Here is a 27,641-nt window from a genome sequence, read left to right on the forward strand (position 1 = left end):
AGAGGAAAACTCAATTAGAAGGTTATTATCAGCACATAATTTGGAAATAGACAACAAATTACGAGACATAGTAGGGGCACACAAGACATTAGAAAGAGTTAATGAGGAGTTAGAGAGAGGGAGAGTGGAGGAGCCGGAATGAGAGATCGAAATACCCATACCATTACCAATAATTATTTCCTCGGAGCTATCATAGGGATGATGAATGGAGAGGTTGGCTAGATCATTGGTGACATGGTGGGAGGCGCCGGAGTCAAGGAGCCACGAAGGTGACGTCGGGGCGGAGGAGAGGGCTGCGGGGTTGGCCTGAGGGGCGGCTAAGGACGGCGGAGGAGGGGGGCGAGCGGTGGGGAATTTCTCTTGGAAGGCGGTACAGCGATAAAGGGAGTGCCCCACGGTATGGCACCACTGACACTTGCCACGGTAGCCAGTGGAGCGTGAGGAAGCTGGGTTTTTGGAGGAAGAGGAAGCAGCAGGTTTATGGGTTGATGGGCGGGGCTGAGGAGAGGGGTGGTCGGGTTGGCGCGGAGAGGGATGGGATGATGGATAGGTGGGGCGAGCCGCAGCATAATGAGCGGTAACCGGGAGAGAGGACGGAGTGGGTGTAAGGCTAGAGGCTGCGGTCAAGGTGCTTTCACGCACAAGGAGTTTTTCATGGAGATCATCAAAGGTGATGAGAGTGTCCCGACTTTCGACGGCATTAATGACACAGGTGTAGTTGGGGTCTTGAAGGCCGTCGAGGACGCGCTCAATGAGGTCCTCTGGGGAGACGGGTTCACCGAGGATGGCTAGGTGATCCGCACAAACACGGATAGCATTCATGTAGGCTGGAATGTCACGAGCACCCTTGGTGATGCTACGGAACTGAGTTTTTAAAAGTTTGGCATGGCCGCGGGAGTTGCGCGCGAAGGTATGGGCTAAAATATCCCAGGCCTCTTTAGAGGTGGAGGCACGTGAGACGAGCGGGACAATAGAGGCATCCAGGGTGCCGATGATGGCGCCAAACAGAAGTTTATCCTGGCGTAGCCAGGTGGTGAAAGCCGGGTTAGGGGCGGAGGCGAGAGTAGGAGGAGGTTGGGGGTGAGAGCCATCGACGAACTTGAATAGGTCGAAGCCTTCGAGGGTGGCTTGGAGTTGGAGCTTCCAGGAGAGATAGTTGGTGTTTGTGAGCTTGAGGATGGTGGTGAGATTGGCGATGACAAAGGGGGAGGAAGGTTGGGTGGCGTTGGGGATAGTGGTCGTTGCCATGGAGTCGGAAAAATTTGGGAGGTGGAGGAACGTTTACTGCTCTGATACCATGAAAGATTGTGGAAAGCTTAACCTTCTCATTAATAATTCAAGTATTTATATAGCATAATGAATAAACGTAATGCTATCTAAAAGATAAGTATACAAGAGATAAGATAAGTATAAAGAGATAAAAACTATCTATAAGGAATCTACTAACAACCTTATACAACAGAATATAAAGATAAGTTAGACTTAGTCTAACTCTTATCTCTAATATTACCATCCTTAGACAAGAGAATAAAGGATGAGCTGATTATCTCATTCTTATTATGATTATTGATTGTTCGTCGAACGTGGGAACTCATCAAGTGTTGGGTGTTGATTTCGTCACGCCAACACTTGCAAACGCACTTGCAGCGGAGAATGTCTTCAACTGGTAGCCTCACTAGAATATCACATACCAACTCCAAAGGAAGGTTGTTTGATATAGAACTACAAGTTATTATTGAATGAAATTTCTGTTTTTTTCGTAGAGTTTCTAGGGTACTTGCAGATCTTTTTAATGGGTTGTGTTTTTCTGGTGGAAATTCTGTATGATCATCGTCGATTATCATATTTTGTAAGCTTTTGTATAATTCTTCCATGGTATTAGAGTAGAGACTAGCTGGTGGTGGACAACGATGCAGCAGAGAGGAAAGCTAAAAGTTATGTTTTTGTTTTTGTTGAATAATACGTGAATGTTCTTGTATACGTACTACTATATGATAGATATATTTATAAAACAAACTTAGTCATCTCCAAGTTGTAGTAGAACTAGTAAATCAACACTATTTCGGACATGGAAACTAGTTATTCGATGGACAAGGTAAGCTAAGTTGTTAATTCTGGAATTGTTAATAGAGGGATATTAGGATATAGTTTATATTCCTAATTGGAATCATTGTGGAACTCTATCACTGTTGGGGAGAAAGAGGGGTAGAGTTGGGGAACTTTTGTTTTTGAAATGAAAACACGTTTCATTCTAACCTATTTTGGAGTACAAAAGTTTAAGAAATTATGAATTTTTGGAGGAAATCAATATCATATAGTATCATATCATATCACATAATAACTGATATATAAAGCAGATTACAAAAGTCAGTTCACGAGGTCGCGACATTTGACATCCTTATTAGGCGCCATATGTCGCGCTTATTAGGTGTCATGTCATTATTTTTGAAAAAGAAATAGAATCCCAAATAAATAAAAATACATATATAAATTTTAGGGAGTTTGTCTCGTAATAGACCGCCTACTTTTAAATTAAATTAGGCAATGGTAAGTCCAATATTAAAAAGAGAATTAACTCAATAGTGATTAAATTAATTTCTTTCGATGACCAGTTTAATCAATTTAGTAACCTTTGACGGTCTTAAAATAAAACCGTTGTAGACGACAATAGCCTGGTCTACCATGAAAAAAATTGGGAAGAAGCGTACAAGATATGATCAACGATGGAGACCACATGAAACTTCCATTGAAAAAGCTCCCTTATGCAAGACTTGATTTTTACCTTGAACCATTACAAATACCTCTAGTTGCACCAAGAAAACCTACAAAAAAGAAGAAACTTGGTTCAATAACTTGTAGTTCTAGATCAGATCGTCTGAAGACCTTCTTCGTTGCAAGTGCATTTGTAAGCATTGGCGTGATGAAATCAACACCCAGCGTTTCAAGAATTTTCACATTAACTATACAATCAATAATAAAAATAATAGCTCCCTTGTTCTGTTTTCTTACAAGCACCATAGTTTTACATCCATTCAGCATAGTTTTACATCCATTCACTTCAACTCTCTTGATAAAATCAGGATCAAGCCAAGTCGTTATTACTCTGATCTAGATTATGATGAGTACTCTCCGGTACTCGTTGGTTCGTTCAATGGCTTGCTATGCTTCATACATTTCAGAATTCAGAGTGACTTACATCGATCAGATATCAGACTATGCGGCTTAGAAATATTTCAGAATGATACTAGGAAATTATGTGGATTTATTAATCAATAATTGTGAGATGGGATGTTAAAAAGTATCTCAGCTACTGTTTTCCGCAAATTAGCATCCTACATCTTGCCCATTTGACTGACTTTTGGCAGTATTTTTGAAAGTGGGCCAGCTCTTTCTCTCTCATCACTCACTCATTCACTCTCTTTCTCTCTTATTTATTTGCTGAAATAATTTTATTAATGTACAAATGCATATGGTTTAATGTACAATAGTAATGACCATCACTGTACATTGTGATTTATTGAATTTCGATATGGGACTGTAATTGTACATATTGAATTTCATTAGTAAACAAACATCAACACACCAATGTACAAAGATTGCAAATTACACACTTGACATCAGCTTCAAGAATTGGGTTATTTTTAACTAGGGGGCTATCATTGTACATTTTGATTTTGTTAATGAACAACCACGAAGCCAAGAATGTACAAGGAGGTTGAGTGTGGAAAAAAGAGAAGTGGTGAACAGTATATGGGGGAAATGATGGCGGTTGACATCAAATCAGTTATTAAATGGTGAACAGTAACTGTCAAATCAGTTACTTTTTGAATTTTCGACATGTACACTAGATTTAATGGGAATGTACATTAGCTGTCAAATCAATTACTTTTTTGCATGTTGAATGGTGCGTTTCATTCTTCTTGCCTTGCGTTTTGGAGCTGGTGTAGGATGCTCATCCTACACCTTGGTCTAGGATCTACTAATTGACTGTTTTATGATAATTAAATTATTATTCTAAAGTAACTAAAAATAGTTACTTGACAGCACATATGTAAGAATGGTGACTTGAAGGTGTTTGATAGAATGCATGAAAAAGGGATGACATAAGGCTGACTTTGAATTCACATATGTCTATAAATGGTTTTGATGTGATTCAAATTCGAGGTGATAGCTTGTTCCCAGAGCTTTCCAACGATAGGTTATGCTCGATTCCGCTGAGAAACGAGAAAGTTATGACTGTTTTACGAAGAACCGACGAAACTGTTTCGTCTTGCGCCTCGCCCGGGAAGATCGAGTGGATCTCACTTGGGCACTTTCAATCAGACGCGCAAGCTGTTTTGGAAAAGCGAAATCACGCCCGGTCGAACGGATTTCGCCCGGGCAGGTCGGGCGGTTTGGTGTTTTGTCCGGAAAACGCGTTTTGGGCACGGGAGTATAAATAGGTCATTAACCTAATTGTTTTATACGACGAATTAGACTTAATTCTCTTTGTAATATGTTTTTTTTCACATAATAAAATATTCTCTCTGCACATGGACGTAGCCAAATTGGTGAACCACGTAAATCTGCTGCCTGATTTTCATTGTTTTGCATTCATTATTTGTTTTTATCTCACGTCTGTCATAAGAACATATAACATTGTGCTCCACGAGCAAGATATCATTTGTCCTACCTTTTAAACAAAAGATATCAGTTGTCCTCACTCGCTCCTCAGTATAACCCACCATTTATTTGTTATACTAGTATTGTAACCCAGGCGATGCTTCAGATCAGGTTTAATAAACAAATATTTTTCTTATTTTTTGTCCATTAAAAATTGAAAAAGTCACATCATGACGTGATAAGTATCTGAAAGGTTTGAGTTTGAAAATAATAGCTTAAAAAGAATTGTCATAAGATATAACATCAATAGTCTCTTGTTAGTTACGTAATTGTTTAAGTCTTTTAAGTTAACTATAATTATTAAAGGACTTTTTCATATTATATTTGAAACATTAGAATTTAAAGCCATAGTGTATTAAGGGTTAAACTCTTACTTTCCATTTCAAAGGTCACGTGTTCGATACATTGCAGTTACACAATATTTATATTTTTTAAATTGAGGGGTACACATAGACATAAATCATCTATACTAATATATTAAAAGGCGTGCATGAATCAGGAACGGTGCCACGTGGCGCTCTCCCTAGGGAGTTTTAGTTCATGTAATCCATGTACAATAAAAAAAAATTAGAAATTGCATAGTATAGGTTTTGATCTCATGACCTCAAGTTCATGTACTAAAGTTTTAACCACTAGACCAAGTTGTATTTAGTGCTATCATATCAAAGTACAATATTAATAAATGAAGTTTTTCTTACCCGTGGCATAGCCCGGGCCTAATAACTAGTTTGTATTAAAAATTTGAGGAATTTATTTTAGGAAAATTGAGACACTTCATAAACATGACATGTGGCGTCCAATGAAGACGTCAAATGTCGCTACCTCGTGAGTTGATTTTTCTTTATAAATTACTTTAATATAAAATTTAAATGTAGTATAAATGGATCTTGTTTTAAAAGTATTTTTAAAATACTTTCTAATGGTGCAAAAATTATAATTTCCAGAACTATATATTAGAAGTTATAATTGATTTACTATACTTAAGTATTTCATTGTGAACCCAACTCTATTTATTTGTATCCTAAACTTTTATATGTATTTTTATCAATTTAAGGCTCTGTTTCTTTTCAAAATAAAATAATAACATGGTGGGACGGTCTTTTTGCGAACCATAACCATAACCGTAACCGTTTAGACCGATTACCGCCTAAGCGGTTAACCGTTTTTCGGTACGGTTTTTCGATTAACCATTAAACGTTGTTTAAGTTATACTATTATGTTTTACTTATTGTACATGTATATTTTCAATTTTTTCGTGCATATATTATAATATCATATATATTCTAATATAAAATGTATTATAAAGTGGATAATAAATCAATTGAAACACATAACTAACACTAAGAATTCACTTCATTTCCTAATTACAATGTTTATATTAATACTGGAGTTTCCAAATAATTACTTACTTCCTCTAATTGTTGTAAATTAGCAACAAATATTAAAATAAATGTAATTGTTTGAAAATGTTTCACAACAATTACATAGAGAAAAAAAATATTTCGGTATTTTGGTTAATCGTTTACTCAAAAATCATAACCGTACCGTACCGTTAACCGCTAATTTTATCGGTTTGGTAACTGTACCGTTCAAAAATTTTTTGTCGGTACGGTAACCACCCATTTAGACCGGTTTTTCGGTATTTCGGTACGATATTTCTATTTCGGTTTTTTATGAACACCCCTACATGGCACCTATAAGGGAGACAAATGGCGTATAATAAGAACGCCAAATGTCAGAGGCCTTGTGAGCTAGTTTTGGTACTCTGTTTTATATAGTAGTTACTAGTATTGGGACTCGGGCAAATGTCCGTTTTCTTCGTGAAAAAGATGTAGACTTTTGAAATTTTCACATACCCTATTTGACCGTATTTTTGATCGACATACAACAACTAAAATTATAATGTAATAACTTTGAATATTTTAATTCTAACACCATATAAGTACTAAAATAGAAACTAAATCATCATGTAAAGTAATTAACAGTACCTAATTTTATACTTTTATTTTAATTACCATTATTATTAATTTGATAAATTACATATTACTATCCTATAATTTACTGTATAAATTAACAACACCTAATTTCATACTCTTATTTAAATTCGCAACTTCACAATATAGGAAATCAATAATGTATTAAAAAACTCGATGCTATGGACTGAAGAACACTGGTGGGTCTACATGTATTGTGAGTGGTGATGGTGCACGTTAGCCGCCAGGGTGTGCCGACATGGACGCTGGGAAGAGCATGGCTCGAGGGTTGTGAAAGACTGAGTGGTTCAAAGTTTTAACGACAATGAGGAGAGAAATTTTTGTGACTATATTTTTTTTTGAGCGAAGAAAATTTGTGAGAAAGTTATTTCGTAGGTTTATAAGTTTAGATTAAATTTTATTAGTTATTGTTAAGCACTTGGGGACCATTTTCAATATAATAAAGCATGGGAGTAGGTCAGACAATTAAAAGTCTAGGAGATACTAGAATTTTTTGCACGCGATGCGTGCTTGAATTTTTTTCGAAACAAAAACTCGATTTTCTACGGCATAAGAGTCAAATTTTGAACAATAGACATACGAAGTATAATTGTTTTTAGTTGCAAACATTAATTGGTTTAGTTTCTGTCACTTAAGTTTCTCACCATTTTTTTTTTTTTTTTTACTTTTCAAAGTTAGATTCTATGAACAAAATAGAAATTTCTTTGAATTTATTTATGATTTTTGATATTATAATTTTTTAGTTGATTTTTGAATTAAGTACAATACTTCATAAATTGTAAAGAAATTAAATTGTACACTTTGATTTCAAGTTAATTTTTTCATAGGTTGTAGTTTGTAAGTGAATTTTTAATTTTTTGTAAAGTTTCCTCATTTTAGTGATTTGCATAACGTAAATTATGCAATTTTATGATTTTAGTTGACTTGTGAGTGATTGTTATATTTTTAGTATTTTTGTTTGAAGCCCCCTTTGATTTGTAAGTGAATTTGTAATTTAGAATGGGAAGGGGGGTAAAATAGGCATTTCAAAAGAGGACACCATTACTCCCCCTTCCCTTATATAATAGAGATCAGACAATGACTTTCCACCTTTCCCATAATCTCATATATCCATGTGCTGACTTTCCATCTTTGCAGTGTTGCACTCTTCTTCAATCCAACATCCAAGCCACAACAATACAATTTTAATTTTTTTTTACAAAAAAACTTATTTTTTTTAAAAAAAATCGAGGGGTCACGTGCACCGCCCTAGCTCCGCCACTGACCATGTAGTGTGAGCTAATCTCAACCGTCTATCTAAATACATAGTTATTAAGTAGCCTTGCAAAACAAGATAATCAATCTATACAAATATATTAAAAGGCGTGCGAAAACAAGAAACTGTGCCACAGTGGCACTAAATTGCGTAGTATAGGATTTGATCCCGAGACCTCAAGTATATATACTAAAGTTTTAACCACTAGGCTAATTTGTATTTAGTATTATTATCATAAAGTATTATATTAATAAATGAAATTTTTTCTTACCCGGGGCATAGCTCGGGCCTAATAACTAGTTTATATATATAAAAAGGATAAACTTTTCGGGAGCATAGAGCGCGCGACATAGGATTGTCATATCATCAAATTTTATTTTTCTTTTTTTTATAAAAATAGAGTTCTTCATAGATTTAAATACATATAACGAGCTCTGGATAAGCGAAAATTAGAGTTTCGTGTTGAATGAACAACTTAATTTATAATATGTGTATAACTTTTGCTACGTGATTCGGAATACTATAATTTTTGTACAATTGTATAGTGATCAAAATATGCTTCGAAATAAGATCCAAATACAATATAGTTCTACAACTTATGACTAGAGTGCGCCACGTAGGATTGTCATGTAATTATTTTTTTTTCTTTTTACAAAAATTTCTACGTAGATTTAAATATATATAAGGAGCTTTGGATAAGCGAAATAGAGTTTCGTGTTGAATGAACAACTTAATTTTTTATATCATATAATTTGTGTATAACTTTTGCTACGTAATTCAGAATATTATAATTTTTGTACCATTGGATTGTGCTTGAAATATGTTCCGAAATAAGATCTATATACCATATATTCTACAACTTATGAATAGAGAGTACCACGTAGGATTGTCATGTCATTAATTTTTATTTTAAATATAATAAAAAATAGAGTTCTACACATATTTAAATATATAAAAGGAGTTTTGAATAGGGAGAAATTTACATTTAGTTTTGAATATACAACCTAAGTTATTATATTATGTAAATTTAATATAGCTTTTGTTACCTTATTCAAAATATTATCATTTTTTACAATTGGAGATTGCTTGAAATATGCTTCAAAATGAGAACCATCTACAATATAGTTTTACAACTCATGAAAATATATTTAATTAGATGAATGATAAGACATTTTTTAGTCTTTTTTTTTATAAATATAATAATAATTAAGCTATAAGTATAGTGTACAACATGTGATTATAGCATTCTATAATAGGTACAATTTACAAAGTTAGACATATTATCTTTCAAAACCTCAGTCTTAATTGCTCCACTGAATCAAAACAATTTAGTATTGCAACAAAATATATTAAGTAAAATTTATTATTACAACAAAAACTAAAATCTATAGCGATAAAGTTACATATATATTAGAATAGAATATTATAGAGAGCTCCATCTAAGCATGTCATGTAATTATTAATAATTAAATGACATGATTTTAAAAAATAGTGTTCACTATAAATATAAATACATATAAGGTGGTTTGAATAAGTGAACATTACATTCTGATTTCAGATAAATAACCTAAATGATTATACTATGCAAATTGAATATAACTTTTGTTACAAATTCGCAATATTATAATTTTTTTTTACCATTGAAGAGTACTCGAAATATGTTTCAAAATAAGTTCCATATACAATATAGTTTTACATCTTATGAAAATTTATCTACTTGGATGAAAAATAACGTATTATTTATTCTTTATTTTAATTAAATATGTTAGTTTTCTAAAGCATACTGGCTAATAATAACTAGAAATAGTTTTCTTCATATGCTTGAAACTGCACGAATAATCGAGTATGCAGGACAATCAATATTGCTCCTTGAAAATCAAATAATTTAAGAGGTGTACTCCCTATGTATTTTTTTATATTTCTCACTTAGAATTTTGACATTATTTACAACTAGAAAAAATCTTTTAGATTTTTCTCAATATATAAGAAAAAATATAATCATGTAGGATCTTGTTTGATTCGTCTAAATGAGTTCTTTATTTATATTCAATTATTATAATTTTTACTATAATGAAAAATATTCAATGTAGAATAAGTGCATGACAAACGTGCAAAGTCAAAGTAAGAAAGATAAAAAGATACACATGGAGTATAGCATATCCATATGCTTTGAAGCCCTGTTAGTTCGATGAACTCCTTTTTATTTTTATTTATTTTTATTATAAATGGTTGTGTCAGTACTAAACTACTAATGATGTTATAGATGTAAAGTATATGTTCTTAACTTCTTATGTAATTCAATGCTTTTGTGAAAATTATATAGACCGCTGACAGTTTTAAAGAAATGAATAGGGTTCCTTCTTTAAAAAATATGGGTTTTTTTATCAATCAAATGCGGATTTAACACATTGTAAATGAGAACCCATAGTTAACGATGATCTATACAAATATATTAAAAGGCGACGAAATAAAGTCTATGTGCCACGTGACACTCTCCCTAGAAAGTTTTAGTTCATGTAATTCATGTACCATAAAAAAAATTAGAAATTGCATAGTATATGATTTGATCCCAAGACCTCAAGTACATATACTAAAGTCTTAACCACTAGACTAAGTTGTATTTAGTGTTATTATCATAAAGTGTTATATTAATAAATGAAATTTTTTCTTACCCGGGACATAGCCCAAGCCTAATAACTAGTGTAAATGAAAATCTTGTCTTATTTGCATAATACCTCATCATAGTAATATTAGGATTACCTAATTGGCCCCTACCCCCAGCAAATCATGTTTTGGTTCGCTCGTTCTGAAACGCGATTTGTTTGCAGACCAAGTCGACGGGGGAAAGCGACCTAAATCGGCAAAATTGGCGTTCCGGAGCAAGAGGAAGGAAGTAGAGCAATTGTTAGGGTTTAACGTAGTGCCCCTGTATTTTACGAAACTCTACATTGTATCCGGCCTTTTAACTTTCTACATTGTACCCCTAAACATTCTAAACGTCACACAAAATCTCAAGGGAATATCCTATACGTATCAAGGTACTAGATGATTCTCGAACTCCGTTATAATGTTAAAAGATTAAGAATCCGCTTAGTTATAATGAGTAATTACGCAATTGAGATACTCTTTACTACCCCAGAAGAATGTCCCCACTTAAGTTGTTCCTTCCCTAATTATGTACCTTAATACCCTAACTCTCCAACCATGTAAAATTTGTGAGCTTATAAAGCTCAAGGTCTGAAACAGGGAGATTTGTTTCTACTCCAAGAAGACCTCCTGCACTCCTCTTGTGAGAGTAAACACTCAACACTATGCTCTTACATCATGGAGCACAAAAACGACAGTTTGAGAGTGCAACAAGGATTCCCCATGAAAAATGTTGACATATATGAAAGGAGATAACCTTTCAGGAGAAGTACATACAAGGAAGAAATGCCTATACTCAGAACTCAAAGGAAACTTTTTTGACTGCCTTCAAAGAAAGGAACTCCCAATGGAGAACTGTTGTAACGACCAGCATCCCGGGGCCATTCCCTCCCCGATGAGGTCTTCCTTCCAGGCAAGCAGCTATCCTCAGATCCTTCATCCTGCAATAACACTACCTAGGTGAAAATTCTACTCTATGCTAGAGAAGAAGCCATTCTAATGTACTCTGTAAACTGTAATAAGCAAGTTTTGGAAGTTTAAAGTGACCTACATATACTCATCATAGCACTGGAATTCACCAATTCCAGCAAATCTCCATCCACCACCAGCATATGGTTGAGAAGGATACCTGCATGCAGCCTCGTGTAAGCTAAGTGAATCAGAAGACTGATAGTGATACTCATGGACAAAAAGCCATAATAATTACCTAAGTTCGCCAGAGGGACCGAGACCAACACTTATTTCTTCTATTACATGACCAATTAACAATTCAAATATGTCCAGGAAACTGAAGATGAAACATCTTCGTAACATTGGAGGGCAGTACGGCCACAAATAAAGGAAGTTCATCCACTCCAAGTGAAAGGTAATCGTCACAGAACTTCCCATACTGATCTCGGTAGTAAATGTCCCTGTCGATAGCTCCAATCTGCAGAAGACAAAGAATGAGGTTCATTAATATAATCTGACATGTGAGGAAAATAAAACACAGGGCAAAAGAATCAAATTCCAGCTGTCTCCCCATGCTCTTTGACACCAGGGAAAAATTATCAAAATATTAGTGCATTGCTTCACCGACATGTATTACTTATAAATACAAGATGACTTGATGTAAACAATATAAATGAATAAAAATCAACTACTTTCCAACATTGCTCTCCTATACTCCCATCAATTATCAAAAAAAATTTCAATTACAAAGCTCATTTAACACTTCCAACACGAAGCTTACAACAAACTATACTAATAAACTAGGAAGCGAAATTTGAATATCCACAGATAGATTAAAAAATGATTAGTAAATTTTGTCAATCCTCTTACCACCTTCCTTTGACGAACAATATGAAAGCTCCTTGAAAGTGGGATCATCCATCAAATTCAAGTGATCTGCTATATTGCTTGCGCATGACACAAACAGTTGTAGTGCTTTATGAGCGTCTAGGCCTTGTTTCACATTAGGGCTAAGCTCGTCAAAATCCCTTCCGTTTGCAGCGGGAAAGATTATGGTCTTCACGCCACTCCTCTTAGCTGCTATCTTCTTTCCCTTTAAGTTTACCTGGTTTATACTTTTACATAACCAACAAACTTAGAACTTTGGATAACTGATGATTATAAAACTCAAAGAAATAAGAAGAAAAGGAACACAAGACAGCAGCAAAGCAAACTAATAAGTTCCAGTAAACTTCAAACGAGCAAGAAGACGGATCCTGAAAGCCAATTACAGGTCCAAACCTCTCTTACTATGGCTCTACATTTTCACTGAACCCATTTTCTTTTCATCTGAGCACCCCTGTACTTAAATTTGAACCAATGATCCCAACTGATTACATTGTCTGAACTAATGAACTTTTTTAAACTCATCAGAAATTATTAGACTTCATTTGAACTTATTATTATTACACCTTATTTCAACTTATTCGAGTTGATCCTGTTTTCTAAGGTGAACAGAACAGAGCTTCTAATGTTAATGCAAAAAACCCAATACCCTAATGGCAAAAAATCATTGTGCTGTATTCAGCACACAGCTGTCATTTTAAGTCTGCCTTCTTAAGATCATCAAGGTTCCATGTTAAGAGTCTACGCTTTAAAATGTTAGTGAACATCAGAATATCTAGCCCAGTATCCTCCAAGACTAGAGAGGCCACATTAGTAAAGGGTCCAGAGATTCACAAGATTTTTGATACAAAGGCCAGTAAAAACCGAGCAGGCAAGCACCTGATAGTGAAAGATACTGAATTAGATGACATATATGCACCCTCGATGGAAACATCCATATTATCAGAGCAGACGTAAATGAACAAAGATGGCAAATTGGCAAGACCCACACCAAACTAGTTTTGGATGATAAAGCTGGCTTCTTTGGTAATGTTGTTGTACATTGGAAAAAAATTAACCATAAAACCTTCTATGAAGAAAGGATCAAACTTCCATTATTGGAAACTTTTCCATTATCAGAGTCTCCAGCCTGTAGTACTGGATTTTTTTACTCCATTTTTTATGGATAATTCCTTCCATTTGGGAATTGATATCTGCTCTTAGAGTTCCAAAAGTTCAAAAATCTTTCTAACATAAAACTGTAAATGACAGAGTTTGATGTACCAATGCAAAATCACAAAATTTTGCTACTCTTACCTATTCGAGATAAAAACAATAGAATTTCTGGGTTCAGGGCTGTCACAAGTCACAACTGTAACTGGAAAGTTATAGCTTTAGGAGATTTCGTTTCTTATAGAAGGAGAGGAAGCCAGAACGGTGAACATGAAGATGCATAAACATGTCCCTGGTTAGAAAAGAAAAAGAAACATCCCAACTCATTCATATAGATCGTCACTCTGATAGGCAAAGAAACATGAAGACATGATTAAAGTCATTACAGTCACGGTTAGACATATAAACACTGACCTGTCTACAATTTAACACTCATCTGCAAAGGTAACAAAGGATTTCAAGCAGAAAGATGAGCAAAACCAATAATAATCACCCAAGTGTGGTCTAGTAGACCTATAACGAAATAGTACTTGCAAGCTTACAAAACTGAACACGAGTCTTGTAAACTAAGTTTCTCAAACCTGGTAATTAGAACACTACCTAAGCTATCTTTATTTACCACATATGCGAAATGCTGAAGAATCTTTTGTTTTTACTACAGAGGTAGTGGTCCAATTTTTTGTAGTTACCACATATATCAAACTAATTGGAACACTACCTATATCTAGTTACTACATATTCTGCAATACCACATATATCAAACATAAGATTTTTATTAAATATTAGTAAAAAGAATATGGTCGGGACTCGGGAGAGAGATATATGGATAGTGCAAAAGTCAAAGCGGAATAACTATAAGTAAATAACGAAGGGAGTAATATACTAAGATAATTCAAAAATACATGAAAAGATCAAAAGCTTTTCCTTCCTGATTAGATGAACTTTCAGTGATGCACCAACATAGTTTTTCCTTCTAAAAAAATTCAAATTCAGAAAACAAATAAGCATTTGGGTAAAAATAATAACGGAATATTGTGGAAAAAGAAATACAATCTGTTTGAAAAATATAAACACCAATCAACATGAAGATGGTAATTTATTTCTCTAGAACTGATATAGAACTACAGATCAACTGTAGAAATACCTGCATGTAGTGTTAAATATTCATTTCGACTTCATAACAAATTCTATTAGCTCGCGTATATCTAGAATAGCTTGCGTGCAGGTAGGAGTCTATAGGATTCAGCTGCGATGTTTGATGCCTAACTCCTCAAATAGAGTGCTAACTTGAATACTTGAAGCAGATGACAATAGGCAACCCAGTAATGATAAAGTATCAACGGTAGTTGCAATTTCCAATCATCTTAGAAGAACTTTCTAAGAAGATCCCTAGATGAATCACTCAAGTTACCAGACGACAATAGGCCAACCAGTAACGAGAAAGTGTCAGCATCGCCTTTAAATCGCTTGCTAACCATAAGATCACAATAATACAATGCATTTGTCAAGTCATTTTTGAGAATATATCCTCTAATGATTGTATTATAGGTTAATTCATCAGGAGCAACCATCATTCTCCATTTTCCTCAACAGTTGATTAGCTTCATCCATAAGGCCTTTCTTGCACAAGCCTTTCATCAAAATTGTGTATATTTTAACATTAGGTTCTAGCCTTCTCAATACAAGATCCGAGAAAATTTTTGCTGCATCTTCAAGTTTCCCAACCGCACACAAGCTGTCCATTAGGATACCATATATGACAACAGTAGGCTTAACACCATTATTCTCCATTTCTTCAAGTAATGCCACTGCCTCATCAAGTAAAGCATTTTTGCATAAGCTATCAAGCAATGAACCATATGTGACAACATCAGGAGTAACTCCATGGCCTTGCATATCCTTGAACAGTTTACGTGCAAGTGGGAGTCTATTGACTTTGCATAGTCCATCAATAAGAGTGTTATAGGTAACAACATTAGGTGTCACCCTTTCTGAAGTATTTCTTGAACAAGTTGAGGGCCTTGTCCATGTTTCTAGCCTTGCAATATCCATTAATGATAGTGCTAAAACTAACAATACCAGGCTCACAACCATTCTTGGCCATCAAATCAAGTAGTTTTTCCGCATCCTCCATCTGACCACGCAAACAATAACCATCAAGTAAAGCACTGTAAGTTATGACATTTGGAATCTCACCTCTCTCAATCATGTAGTCTATAATAGCTTGTGCTTCATCAACATTCCCTCTGTTTGCAAAACATGTCAACCAGCATGCTGAAGGTGATAACACTTGGTGCTATGTTACACACCAACATCTGAGCTAGCATATCTTTAGCCTCGACCTTGAAGCCGGAGTTGTAAAGACCTCTAATCAAGGAGGTATAAGTGACAACATTAGGTATAATGCCCTCACTTTTCATGGCAGTGAACAGGTCGAGGGCCTCTCTCAACAGCCTATCCTTACAAAGACTATCAATAATGGTGCTATATATAACAAGGTTGGTTTGCAACAACCAGAATGCATCCTCTTAAGCAAGTGAAGGGCTGCAGCATTGTCACCAATCTGACAAAGGCCTTTGAAAATAGCACCATAGGTAACAATATCGGGTTGGAAACCTAGCTTAACAATTTGATCGAGCAATTGAAGAGCTTGAGGAAGCTTATCACAGTGGATAAAGCCATTGATTAAGATGTTAAAGATAACACAATCACCATCAAAGGGGTAACCAAGCTTAAGTCTTTTGGCGAGAAGAGAGAAGCCGAAATCAACACGGCCCAAATGGCAGTAACAATTGTGAGAATACCCAATGTATGCATATCGGGTGGAATACCTGACAATTCAAGGTCCCTGAGGAGAGAGATGATGGTAGAGTGAGGTTGAAGGTGTTTCAATTTGGAAATGGCAGTGAAGAGTTGAGTGAAAACGATGATAGAAGGAAGAGGGCGCAAAGAGAGCATTTGATGGAAGAGAGAAAGGGGGAAATTGAGATTTGAAAACCCTAATTTGCAGTGTTCTCTAACTGATTGAAGAAACAACCTATGATCTTGAATAACAGCATCATTTACAATGGAGTAATTGCGTGAATGAAAATGAAAAGATAAAGAAGGAAAAGGAGTAATACCAGTAGTACCACCATGAAAGAAGGCAGCAAAAGCTTTAGGAGTAAGCTTCATCGTAGTGGTGTTAGTTATGAATGCTATAGAAATTTTACGAGTTCTTCTTTTTAATATATGAGTATTGAGTATTGACAGGTAGGATACATTTTTATTTTTTTTGACAGGAGGATACATTTTTATTACCATTAGATTAATGAGTATTAGTATATATATTTGTAGGTAATTATTTAAAAAGAAAAATATTATTTTGTTTTTAAATAATGTTTTTGCGCAAAAACAAATATAAGATCATGGATTTGATAAATACATGTGTACTTTAAATAAGAGGTTATGAATTCGAGTCTTAATACACGGGAAGTACATATGGCATGTTTTTCCCTCCATATGATTATGACTTAGGAGTCAGACCATTAATTTCAATCCAAAATTGAGATATGAATCTTTTTTGTAGTTGATTTTTTGCACTCTTTTTTTTTAAAATAAAATTCAAGAGCATTTGGTGTCAATTTGATGTGTTAGATATAGTTTCACGTCTCACATACTCACAGTAGAGGCGATGTTTTTTCGTCCTAGAGATCAAGAAACATCTAGTTCTTTCCTTGTTTATGTTAAAAAGATGACCCTTTTTTTTTTACTTCTACCATTTTTTATTATTGACTTTGAGTTTTGCCACTTTTTGGAATTTTTTAAAATTTTATCACCATTTACGTCAGAGATTTGCCAAAGTTACCATCAGATAACAAATTTTATCCAGATTTCTGTCTAAGTGAGCCCCATCAAAAGGTTTTTTTTATATAATATCACTTTTCTACCTTTTGTTCTTCGATCTCCTAATTACAAATTTAATAATCGCTCAAATTTGAGGCATAAATCCTAATTCTACAAATATAAATCAAAATTATGTAAGGAACTCTTGTATGGGCTAAAATTTTTCTATTAGCAATAATCCAAACAAAAGAAATCTAGTAAACAGAGAGCAAAACGACTTAAATGGATTTGGTAGTGTGGATCGGGAAAAAGGGGGGAAATGATATATTTGATATCACACCTATGGACAAGATTTCACACGCCCCACTACCTTCTTCGATATTAACCATTATCCCCGCTCTGAAATATTTTCTCTTTCTAAACCTATTATTCTCTCTCCATACCAACTTTTCATCTTCTCCGACTAAAAATTTATGTATCTGAACTGCGATGAGAATGAGAAACAGTTAACCATTTTTGGATAGCAAGAATTTGCACAAATTCATTGGGTTGTTTTTTAATATCGAGAACTAAAATTCAAGCATTTGATATCCTTTGTATATGATGCCTTTGATTATTTTTCAGGTTATGTTCAATTTGATGTTTATGCATTAAAATCAAATTTTAAGGATTTGATATTTGATTTTGCTATTTTATGCCTTTAAATCGATTTTTAGGGTTTATAATTGGATTTAGAACGATTTTTGTAGATTACCTGAGTAATGTTGTCTGAAATAGGATTTTTAATTTGTTGGAACAACAAATTTGTTAGCACCGTTTTAGTTTGTGACCAAATTGTGTGAATATTACAAACTTTTTATGGCCTTTTAGCATGAATGTACTTCATGATTATACAATATATTAAACAACCCCCCCCACCCCACCAAAAAAAAGGAAGGCAAATGTTTGTAGTGGCATATTAGCACAAGTAGCACTCAGATTCAATAAGATCCACATCAATGCATGTAGTAAAAATGGCCCTCTTTTCTCGATCTATGTCGACATTGCAGAAAAAGCTTTTACAGGGTCTTGTAGAGAACAACACGATATTGCATACAACGCGCTTAGCCACCTTTTTTTTAAGATGCAACATATTACTATTTTAATCCACTCACCAAAAAAACAAATGTTACAAGAAAAATTGACGTAATATGTCACCCTAGTACCCAAATCACATAAAAGCCATTCACTCATCCCTCATCCCTCATCCCTCATCCCTTATCCCTCATCACTCATCACTTAGCTAAGTTGACTTCTAAAGTGATTTGGGGTAATATCTATGAAATTGGGATGACGAAGCCCATTAGATACATAAACTTCCATTGGCATACAAGATTTACAAAAGCTTTCATACTACATACCAATTACCAACTCATTGGCTAAAAACCAAACATTGAAATTTGAGAATCCAGGTTCAGAAATATTACTACACCTCAAACCTCCATCTTTTAGAAGCTATATTTGTATCCTTGCTTGCACAAATGGCCTACCATAAACTGACTTGAAAATATCTGAATTAGGAAGTTAGAAAACAAACATTACCATAAAAGCAGAGGGAGTTTCAGCGACAAAACATCAGATGCTTTGAGAACATGGGGTATCCCAAAGCTCTCTATACTCAAGTTATAGCCATGGATCATATGGAAAACCTCGCAAGCGCTCTTCCATAGAAAGAATATAGCAAATGACATCTACAACATGCCCTTTCTTGTTCCTCTTTGCCAGGACACAGGACATCTCCAGTATCTACTTTAAAAACATCTGGAACAGATTACAGAACTACGAGACACTACATGAACAACCTCTTCCATTTTGACTCCGTATTTAGATCTTGTATAGTAGGAAAACCAGATTTTGCTGACCTCTTCAAGATAAACTTCAACTTTCTCCTTGGTCTTAGGGATATCTACAATTACTTTACCGGAGGGCAGAAGGATTTCATCAACAACTCTAACAACTGAAAAAGCTGGCTGAACAAAGCTGTAGCTCTTCATATAACCATCTCTAGATTGCCCTTGCAAAACGTCCTCTTTAGCTTTTAAAATATAACTACCTTTTCTCGCAAAAAAGAACCTTTTTTCTTCCTGTTCAGAAGTTGTATTGGACACAGGTCTATAAGATTTTTGAATCAGACGATTCTCTTGTAAGGCTTCACCAGATCCTTCAGCGCTTGTAAGATGTTCCGCCTCTGCACAGGGTTTGGCAGTATCTGAACCAAATAAGTCACCAGATTAAGAAAATCAGAGTCTAAATGACCAGAATATCCTGAGATGATGAAATCTTTTTTGTTTTGTTTCCATCATGTACTACATCCTTCAACCTACAATTCTCATAGACCCCATATCACTTTTTGGTGGATACAAGTCAGTCATGGAGTCCAATGTCGAAATATTGCACTTAAGATATTGAACAATACAGAACAATAAATTATCGCTATAGAAGAATAACCAGGTATTAATTATTGATTTTTAGTTGTACCATCTTTTGAATATCATCGTGTTTTACATTATAGATGGCCAGAGATACCACCAAATGACATATTCCGTCCAAATTTGCATCTGTATGGGCCTCATTGATGGACTTTTTTTTCTATAATATCCCTCTTCCACCTTATTGTTCTACTATTGCCTAATTACAAATTTACAAAAATTATTAAAAGAGACGGTCTAATTTTAATATAAAAGTAGACCTAGTAACTAAATGAATTAAACTAGTGACCGAAATAAATTAACCTAGTCACTATTGGGCTTTAATATTGGGCTTAGCTTTGCCTAATTTTAATTTAAAAGTAGGCGGTCTCTTACAAGACAAACTCACAAATTTAATAATCATTCAGGTTTGAGACATAAATCCTAAGTCTACGAATAAAAATCAAAGTGCATAAATAGATCTCTTGTATGGGCTACATTTCTCTATTCATCGATAATCCAAACAAAAGAAATCTACTAAATATAGAGATTATGAGTTCATTCATCATACACCGAGTGTACCATGTGCATGGTACACCCCAAGACTATTTTTTGCTCATTTACTCATTTGAAACTTTCTTTTATTTTTTGTACTTTTTGCTCATTTGGATGATTTCAAATTAACAATGAGCAAAAAGAGGCTTTGGGTGTACCATACTCACGGTACATCCAGGTGTATAATAGTTTTTTTTGGAGAATCATATGTTAATGTTATTCAATTTTTAGGTTTTCCATTGAAACTAGAGTTTTTTGGTCATATGAAGTTAATTTATGTTCAATTACGGTTGAAATTTAAATTATTGGTCGAAATTGATATGTTGGGGTGAAGTTAGGCTTTTAATATGCAACTTGATTCAAATTAATTTTAAAAATTATAGGTTACAATCATATATTCATATGAAGTTAATGAATATACTTTGTTTCATAATACATGTGGCAAAAGGCTAGTATATTTTATAATAACAAAAGTAGTATTGTAACCCCTCGTAAAATTTATACCTTAATTAAACACATTTGCTCCTACTTAGCAACGAAAATGAAACTTAAGCTTTGGAATATGGTCCACTAATACAACGCAGCCTTACATAGTCCTTGATAATTGATACACAAATGTTCAGGTCAAATAATAATGATTTCCTAATACGAGATACCATATAATTTCCCTTGAACCTATTCCTTATTAAGAACGCCCTTGCAATGGTTATGCTCATATCTAAAATGGAGAAACAAAACGTCATGAGCTGAGAGGCTCAGTAACGTACTACTCTAACATTGTAAATTCATTTCATTTTATTTGCAAAAAGGGAGAAGATAATATAGTAAAACCATTCCATAAACATACTCTTCGAAACAGGAATTTAAAAGTCATTTACATAGTCATTCATTAATATAATTTCTGTTATCACATTTCATTATCAGAAAACTTTCTTTGGTTACATGGCGAGTACAACATAAGGCATAGCCACCGAGGACTTAAGTCTCCCATTAGAAGGTGGCATATAATGCCATAACAAAATTTAAAGCCATCGAGGATCTTCATCCCGCATCAGAAGGTGGCATATAATGTTGTAGATCGTAATAGAAGGCAAAGCCACCGAAGATATTCATATCTCATAAGAAATTGGAAGACAAAGCCACCGAGGATATTCATCCCCAATTAGAATTTGGCATATAATGCCAGACAATCATCAAGGACATTGACCCCTATCAGAAGGTAGCATATAATGTCATCATGCAGGTGCCACCGAGAACATTGTCCCCATCAGAAGGTGGTGTTGCTGCCAAATAACAGAATGACACGTGCACGACCTAGAGAACATAGTACTGCCATTCACCATTTTTCACTTTCATTTATCATATTTAGTTTCTTTTAAGTAGTTTTCAGATGTCATAGCAAAGTCATTGCATAACGTCATCAAATCATCGTACATCTCATAGTATCAAATCATTTACATAGCAAACATTTCATATCCCATACACCATAAATAGCATAGCGTAAAATATATATATATAAAAGCATTATAAAACATAGTTGGAAGGGAGTGCGGATGTTAGCAGTAAACGTTACCTGGAATCCTGCTTAACAACCTTGATAGCCGGGGGAAGCTCGTAATTTCTCTTCTAATCTAATCAATTCAGGGATTAATAAAAGACTTATTAATATTTTATTCTAAACTTTCTTGATCCATTTCCATCACATGCCCATTTTAGGAGGCTTTAGTAGTTCTATATATTTAGGTCTTTGGTGGTCGATGAAAAGTCATAGGCAAAAATATCATGATAAAGACTTTTTATTGGATGATCATGATTCATGATACTTTTCAAAAATAAAAATTCTTGATCAATGGAAAAAAATATTACCATTTTTGTTCCATCCTAGAAATAATCACAGAAAGAGACAAGTAATTGAAGCAGATATAGCTCTCGGACGAGCTAGCATACTGGTGTAGAGCAAGCAATATGCATGATTTCTTCGTGATCATTTAGTGCGTCCAAATAATCATAACGAAAAGAAAAATATATTTAATTTTTTATACACATTTTATCTATGGAATCTGTATGTGAAATGAATAAAATAATCAACAAAGTGTTGGGTGTTGATTTCGTCACGCCAACGCTTGCAAACGCACTTGCAACGGAGAATGTCTTCAACTGGTAGCCTCACTAGAATATCACATAATAGTATAGATTTTATACAAATAATCTAAACAGTAGAATATTAGCAAAACCTTTAGAACTAGGAACATCATAATCTACGAAGAATAACTCAAACAATGCTAAAGAACACAAAATAGATAAACTGATCAAATTTGTAATCTATATTTCTTTACTTTTGCAAGAATTGAAAAACAACTATTACATCAACAAAAAGAGAAGAATTTTAATTCACTTCTAATAAAATGAAAAAAAAAAACAATCACCCTAAAGATATACGTGCCCTAAAAAAACATTAACTAGAAAGAAAAGATACATCAATCTATATCCTCCTCTACTAATAGAACAATAACATAAAAAGTGTAAATCTTTACTTCTATTAATTCTTCTGATCTAGGACGTATTGTTGGCTTGTTGCGCAAGTAATCTTTACATATTGTTGCATTGCTTGCTAAACTAATTACTGGTACTACGAGTTACTACTCCGTAATTGATCCTAGGTGTCCTTGGCTTTGTTCTTCCCCAATTAACTAATGGAAACTTAAGCTTGTTTACAAGAAAATAGATATGGCCATTGGATCGAAACGACACGAGTCGAATGGTATCTCTTAATCCTAGTTCATTCTCTGATCTAAGGGACTTATATGCACTACCATTGAGTACATACCTAAATCCAACACCACCTTCGAAATCCCAACGACATAATGTCATGTTATACTCTTTTAGAGATTTCCACCCTATCACCTTCACATCAATACTTTCCTTTTTATTTATCTCGTTCTTCTTGGATTTGGATTTATGAAGATGTAACTTCTCAGCATCTGTTAGAAACTCCGATAATGTACTTTGGCTCTCTGGAATCGATAATCGGTTTTGTTGATGAGTTACATCAGATGCTTCAAGTTTTTTCCTTAAAATTAGTTTCATGTCAGTCACGTTTTCATACTTGTTCTTTGTCATAATGTCATTGAGCAACCATCTACATATACGATCCTCGTGAGTTGATGATGATGACGCCGCTTGATTAGATGATGAAGATGCTTGATTATTATCATCCATTATTGTTGATTCTGGGTTCGAGGGAGGCATCAGTTTCTTGCTCATCATACTAGTCTCTATTATCAAAGCTTCTCTCTTTTCTACATTATTTAACGAGACTACTTTATTGCTATTATCCTCTATTAAGAGATCACAATGCATATCGATGGGTGGTTCATCTAAATCAAAAGTCTCTCGAGTTTCATTATCATTCTGGTATGGAGGTTCCATGTGTATTGATTATAAGAGAGAAAGATAAAGAGAAGCTTAATCTATATTTTGTTGAATAATACGTACGTGAATAATGTTCTTGTATACTACTATATGCTGGTAGATGTATTTATAAGACAAACTTAGTCATCTCCAAGTTGTAGTAGAACTAGTAAATCAACACTATTTCGGACTTGGAAACTAGTTATTCCATGGATAAAAAAAGCTAACTAAGTTGTTAATTTTAGAATTATTAATAGAGGGATATTAATTAGGATATAGTTTATATTATTATTATTTTTTTGAAAGAGATATAGTTTATATTTCTAATTAGAGTCATTGTGGGACTCTAGCACTGTTGGGTACTTGGATTTGGAGAGAGAGAGGGTAAGAGTTGGGGAACTTTTGTTTTTCAAAGAAAAACACGTTTATCTAAAGTTAATTCTAACCTACTTTGGAGTACAAAAAGTTTAAGAAATTGTGAATTTTTGGAGAAAATCAATATCATATTGTATCATATGATATTATATCACATAACTAATATATAAAACAGATTATAAAAGTCCCCTCAAAAAAAAAAAAAAACAGATTACAAAAGTCAGTTCACGAGGTCGCGACATTTGACATTCTTATTAGACGCCATATATCACGCTTATTAGGTGTCATGTCATTATTTTTGAAAAGAAATAGAGTCTCAAATTAATAAAAATACATATATAAAGTTTAGGAAACAAAAAATAGATTTGGGTTCACACTGAAATACTTTAATAATATCTCTATTACATAAGGGAAGGGGGGAGCAATGGTGTCCTCTTTTGAAATGCCTATTTTACCCCCTTTCCTTTCTAAATTACAAAAGGAATGTCAATATTAAAATGGAGGTTCTAACAAAGCTACCGAAAATAAAATTTCAATTTCACTTAGAAATCACTTATATCAGGAAACTTTACAAATCACTCATAGAATTGAGAAAATCACAAAAAATCACAAAAATCACTCAAATGATCGGAAAACTTGCAAAAACGAAAAATTAACTTACAAACTAAAACTAATATACTAGAACATCAATACATACAAAAACATTCACAAAATTCACTTATAAATCATTGTTCTCAAAAATCCTCATATGTATTATCTCTATTATATAACGGAAGGGGAGCTATGGTGTCCCCGAATAAAGAGACTATTGTGCCCCTTTTCCTTTCTAAATTAAAAATTCACTTACAAACCAAAGGGAGATTCAAAAAAAATACTGGAAATAAAATTATAACAATTCACTCAAGTCAACTAAAATCATAGAATTTCATAATTTACATTATACAAATTACTCAAATGAGTAAACTTTACAAAAACCAAAAAATTAAATTACAAACTACAACCAATACACTACAACGTTAATACATACTCAAAAATTTGACTTGAAATTCAAGTGTCCACTTTTTTCACAATATGGGAAGTAGTGTACTTAATTCAAAAATCAACTAAAAAATTATAACATTAGAAATCATAGATAAAGTCAATAAAATTTATATTTTGTTCATAGAATTTAATTTTGAAAACTAAAAAAAAAGACTGATGAGTTAAGCGACAGAGACTAAACCAATTAAATTTTGTAACTAAAAACAATTATACATTGTATGTCTAATGTTCAAATTCTGACTTTTACATACGTCGAAAAAAATCGAGTTTTTGTCTTGAAAAAAATTCAAGCACGCATCGCGTGCAAAAAAATGCTAGTAGTAAATCAATTAAACTCTTAATATATAGTTTCAAAAAATATGATTTTTGCACAATTGGAAAGTATTTAAAAAATACTTTAAATATAATATTTAATATTTTTTTGTCCCCAATTCCAAACTTGATGTGTTGAATTTCCTTAAATATAATAATTAGATTTACAAAGTTATAATACAACAAGGATTGCAAAAGCTATAAGTGTTAGTTCAACAACAATTAATTGTCATCTTTTATCTTAGATAACTCGCGCGGTGTTCAGTCAATTAAGTACTGTACACCAACATCAAATGGGTCAATTAATATTATACCACAAAAGAGAGGGATTGAGCGAGAATAAGGAATTCAGGAGCAAAAATGGTTGCATGAAGGAGTGCCAGAAGTAGTGCAGATTGTCATTTTATCTGAAACCTCTGAATGAAGTAATGGGTGAAGCGAATACTTTTTCATTAGATATATAGCTTGAACTATAGTGTTAGAGAATCTAATAAATGGTTCTTCAAAATTAAATAAAAGATTAACCAAAGTGATACACTATACAATAGGGTACCATTCTGTTTATTTTGTATTCCTTATTAAAAAAAAATAAGTTCAATAAATTCAGTCATATTCATATAAGTTCACATAAAATCTAATATAAGGGCCTGTTCTCTTCGGCATAAAACAACTGAACTGAACTGAACTGAACTTATTGGAGCTGAACTGAACGGAACTGAACTTATTGGAGCTGAACTGAACTGAACTGAAATGAAATGAATTGAATTGAATTGAATTGAATTGAATTGAATTAAATTGAATTAAATTGAATTGAATTAAATTAAATTGAATTAAACTGAATGTTATAAATATATAAATAATATTTTAAACAATAATAATATAAATATTAAATAATAATTATAATGATAAGTAATAATAATGAATAATAATAATAGTATTTTGGATAGTTTTTTAAATGATAGTTAAATAAAATAATATTAATAATCATAAATTAATAATAATAATAATAATTAATGATAATTAATAATAATTATTTTATATTATTTGTATTAATATATTAATACTTGATGTTGATATATAATAACAATAATATCTAAGAAGTAAATGAATATTACTATTTTAATAATTAGATTTAATAATATAAAAATATTTAGTAATAAAAATAATGATTGGGTTGGACCGCGAAAATTACATCATAAACCGTCTTGATGCGATTTGATTAGTTTATGGGCTAAAAAAAGTGGATTTATTTGTGTTTTGACCTAAACCATGATCCTCCTAATAATAATAGTAATAATAATGAGTAAAGCTATAATTAATAAAATAATATATAGAAACAACAATAATAATAATACTACTTAATAGTAATGATATATATTTAAATAATAATAATAATAATAATAATAATGATAATAATAATAATGATGATAATAATAATAATAATAATAATAATAATAATAATAATAATAATAAAATAATAATAATAATAATAAGAGTAATTAGTAAAATAAATTATACCAACATAATAATAATATTTAACAAAATGGTTATAAAAAAATGGAGCTCAACTGAACTGAACTGAACTGATCTGATCTGAACTGAACTGAACTTATTGGAGCTGAACTGAACTGAACTTATTGGAGCTGAACTGAACTGAACTGAAAATAAGCTGGGGAGAACAGGCCCTAAATTAATAAGCTCAGGTGAGTTCAGACAAAATTAGTTCAGCAAAAATAAAAAGAAAATAAAGTTCGACGTACTCATAAGATAAGGTCTAATAAATTTAGATTTGTTCAAATAAATTCAGTTAAGGTTTAATAATGACTAATAAGTTCAAAGAGTTAGGTCTATTTCCAAATGTAAGAAAACAAATTGATTATTTTATTGAGACATTTACGCAATTCTATTAATCATACTCTATAAGTTAAAACAATCATAAATCCAAACTTGCATGTGTTGAATTTTCTTAAATGTAATATTTAGATTTACAAAGTTATAACACATGCAACAACTCAACAAGGATAGCGATTACAAAAGCTATAATTGTTAGATAAACAACAATCAATTGTTAAGAATATTTTTATATTAGATAACACGTGTGGTGTTCAGTCAATGAAGTGTACACCAACA

At 33.0% G+C, this 27,641-nt stretch overlaps 1 pseudogene; it reads right to left on the reverse strand.

The window, feature by feature from the left end:
• Window positions 1–11,255: 11,255 nt before the first annotated feature.
• On the reverse strand, window positions 11,256–16,799 carry LOC104890801 (putative pentatricopeptide repeat-containing protein At1g12700, mitochondrial; annotated as a pseudogene).
• Window positions 16,800–27,641: the final 10,842 nt, after the last annotated feature.

This window comes from Beta vulgaris, chromosome 4, assembly GCF_026745355.1.
Source record: "Beta vulgaris subsp. vulgaris cultivar EL10 chromosome 4, EL10.2, whole genome shotgun sequence".
NCBI lineage: Eukaryota > Viridiplantae > Streptophyta > Magnoliopsida > Caryophyllales > Amaranthaceae > Beta > Beta vulgaris.